The sequence below is a fragment of the Ips typographus genome, unplaced genomic scaffold (genome assembly GCF_016097725.1).
Source record: "Ips typographus isolate SLU unplaced genomic scaffold, UJ_Ityp_2.0 IpsContig109, whole genome shotgun sequence".
Lineage (NCBI taxonomy): Eukaryota > Metazoa > Arthropoda > Insecta > Coleoptera > Curculionidae > Ips > Ips typographus.
Window position 1 is genome coordinate 122,371 of NW_028098534.1, and position 3,861 is coordinate 126,231.

At 35.6% G+C, this 3,861-nt stretch overlaps 1 long non-coding RNA gene across 2 annotated transcripts; it reads right to left on the reverse strand.

Moving 5' to 3' along the window:
• Positions 1-675: 675 nt before the first annotated feature.
• LOC145739367 (uncharacterized) lies at positions 676-1,287 on the reverse strand. 2 transcript variants are annotated; one of them, XR_014181003.1, is made up of 3 exons: positions 1,148-1,287; positions 926-1,092; positions 676-869 (listed from the first exon to the last, which is right to left on the reverse strand). It is a non-coding gene; the product is annotated as an uncharacterized LOC145739367 (long non-coding RNA). The 2 variants fall into 2 exon arrangements; XR_014181002.1 differs by having other exon boundaries at positions 926-1,175.
• Positions 1,288-3,861: the final 2,574 nt, after the last annotated feature.

The window sequence follows — 3,861 nt, forward strand, 5'->3', positions numbered from 1 at the left end:
ATTAAACTGACTCACGACGTTAAACGTCGCGCCGGGATCTCAGTTTTAAGGATGGAATCAAACACTATCGAGTTTTCTATTAAACACTTAAGTCTATTGACCAAACATTTATAAGTGGATCCGTATAATACAGCCATAATCCAACACACTAAAAGTTAATAATTCAACTTATTAGGTATTTCTCTTACTAATTGTACTTACATGAATACATAAGCTAAGGACTTGTCGCACTACTGTCGATTGGTTCACACTCATCCAATACTGCTGAAATCGGCGTATTTTATACCCGATTGATCGGCTGACGTAGTTTGTTATTGTTCCTCGCCTGTTTTTCATATTTCTGTAAAGCAGGTGGTGGTGACTCATCGACGATACGATGCACTAGGTGCATCCTGGTGCGACCTTGCATGCCTCGTGCGCTTAATATTTCGCTAAATTTTTAACAAAAATAAAAATATATCGTTTAGCCTAATACAAATTTTAAAGTTACATGTGTACATACGAAGACATTATAATAAATGGTTAGTAGGTTTACATATGAAGACCACAGGGGAAAAAGGCGCTTTGTCAAAAAAATCGATTTCGAGAAAAACCAGTTTAAAGGTTTTAATTCCTTACAGTCTTGTTTAAATTTTAACTAGATTTTTGAACTAGGGTAGAAATGACGACTCAGCATTTGTAGTAGCACCTATTAGGTAGATTTTAATGTAGCATGTAGCGTGGTTTACAAAAACAACATTCTTTCACTTGACGTCATAAAAAAAATGGAAAAACGCGCCATGTCCATGCGCGACATTCTAAGAAGGCGCCATGTCATTAAGTGAACACTCAAGTAATGGTGTTTTCAGCAAAATACTTGCATGCTTCATCTATTAAAAAACAGGATTTTTTATTATTTTTTTTTGTTTTTAAATAGAAAACTTACCCTGCATGATACTATAAACTAATTTCGAGTCAGAGAGGCTTCAGGTATTTTAATTTATTGAATGTGGAATATTGGAAAAATAATTCTGCGCCTCGGGCCCACAAAATTTTTTCAAATCTTGCAGATTTTTCCACTTAATGTGACTTATTGGTAAATGCTCTAAAATTCTTAAATAAATTATGATTATACCATTGTAATATTATCAGTAGAAAACTTACGTACCATTGTATAAATAATCGGGCAGTTCAAATTCTCCGTTTCTGCACTTTTGAGTAGGTTTAAATTTTGGGTTTGTTACAGGGCTGGATTCCCACATCCCATTATATGTCGTCCTGTAGTAAATTAGGCGAGGATGCTCTAACTATTTTTAGTTCTCGAATCGGTCGAGTTGGAAAGGGACATTTTCTTCTGTACCTCTCTCTTACCGGCGCAGAAAATAAACCAAAAATATATACTAACTGGAGCAACAACTTTTCTTCTACAAATCAGAAGAAACATTATGATATATTAGGTCCTTGTTATATGTAAACAAGGTAATTGATGCATTTTTTGAAACACACATTGTAATTTTTTCAAATTTAGGTGGTTCATATTTTAGTCCACCGCGACGGTTGAACAAAAAAAACAAAAATATTGTATTTGCTCTTTAATGAAAAAATAGGTCTTGCTTATTTGTTATTCTTATTAATTACCATTAACATTATGAAAAATTTGAAAACACTGTTTTTCTTTACCTAAACAAAGTGGAACTTGACAGGTTGAGCATTGCCAGTCAGTACGGACAGGCTTGGCTTTCGAACTGCATAATCCACACCGTCTTCTGGAACTTCTGACTGGTTGATGAGCAACTGAACATAGTCGTATCTCATCCGGAACAAAGGGTTTGGACTTCTTAATTTGGATAGCAGGACCAATATTTTTTCTTCTTGAATGAAGTGACACCAAAGTATGTGCAACTAATCCATCTATAATATTCCGTCTAAAGTCTTTCGCCGAAGCTTTATTATCAAGTGGTAACATTTTATAAAGACAGTAGGCATTTACAACAGAGGCGTCCAAGAAATAGAAAAATATTCGGTGCCACCACTTATTACTCTGACGATTAATTTTATAATTTGAAAGTAGCTGATCGAATTTATCAACACCGTTCATATTGCTATTATACTCTCGCAATGCCATTGGACATTGTATTGTAATAACACTGCCATCTTTATTACGCCGGTTTACTTCAGTGCAGTCTTCTGGGTTGTGATAAGTTGACAATAAATGTACAGCTCTTTTGTCCTTTCATTTTAGAGCCAAAATGTTTTTGTTGCTTGTGTACCAGTCAAAATCGCCTCTTCGAAGCTCTTTATCACTTTTGAAAGAAGGAACATGTTTTCTATTTGGGTTTATTGTACCTACAGAATATATGTTTCTTTGTTTCAAACTGTGCATAAGCTCTACGGTTGTGAAATAATTGTCAAAAAAAAGTTTGTGGTTTTTTCCCTCGAAACCCTTTGTAATGCCGGGTCCACATTAAACGGACAAAACAAAAACAGAAAACAAAACAAAAACAAAACTTTTTTAAAACTTTTATGCCACAAAATATTTTCGAAACAAAGTCCACATCGCAGACCGTTTATTAAAAACAAAACAGCAACAAACATTCCATGTTTCAGCTTTGTCTTTGCAGTCCACACTGTAGCATGTTTCGTTACCGTTTTCGTGCTGAAGAAGACGACGATTTCGTATTAATGGCTGGTTATTATTATATTTTGTTAAATTTGAAGAAGAAAAGAAGACGTTTTTGGGTGAGACCCACTTTGCGCAGACGAACGAGTCACGGAGTCGAAAATTTGATTAGTGATATCCGTAAAGACGACATTGGTTTATCAGGCGAGATACGTTCTAGTTTTACCAATTATTTAAGAATGTCTAGCGAAGATTTTGAAAGTTTGTTACAATTAGTTGGACCAGCGATACAAAAGAAAAATACGAATTTTAGAAATTCTATTTCTATAACAGAACGTTTAGCTGTTACCTTAAGATTTCTGGCAACCGGTGATTCATACCATAGTCTGATGTACCAGACAAGAATATCTAAGCAATCAATTTCACAAATTGTGCCAGAAACATGTGAAGCTTTGGTAGAAGTTCTGAATGGTTTTGTTAAGGTAAGTAAATTAGCTTGTGTTTATTTTATTGAAAATAAAATCGCATAATTTAATAGCATTTATTTTGATTCCGTGTGACAGTAAAAAGACATATAAAAAATAGGACCTTAAAAAATAATAAAAACATTTTCGATGAGGTTGATTATACTTCATCCCAAGCACTGTCGCGTGTGTTTTCACCTGTAAAGTCCATACCTGATTGTGAGGTCGACTGAACCGTTGCAAGCGGCTGCAAATAAGTGGTATTTGGTAAAGATTGTACACTGGACAGCTGTGCGTATGACTGGACGCTAGGTGGATTTGAGTAAGTCTGCGAAATGGAGGAAGATGCTGGCGAGACTGAGGGCAAACGAACGTATTGTGAGAGTTCTCGATGTACTTGGGAGGTTTGAGGAGGTTCATTATATTTGCCTAATTCGGCTTCATATAGTAGAACATTTATTTGATGTTGTAAGGTTATTTGTGCATAACGAGTCGGCAAATTACGCAACTTTCGAGCAACAATCTCGCCAAATACATCAAAATCGTCAGGCTGGGCCCATCGACGTTCTTGCCGGTCCTGATGCACAGACTTTATCATTGAATAAATTTCTTCAGATCGCTCGTCAGTAGTATTTTTTGTTACCGGCTTTTTCTTTCTTGCTGGTGTACTTTGTTTATGCGAGGTTGACTTATCAGAAGGTAAAAGGGGAACTTCACTTTGTTGGTCTGGTTCTGCACCATCGTCATTATCCAAAACAGCTTCTGTTATTTCTGTTTCACCTTCTTCACTGCTATAGG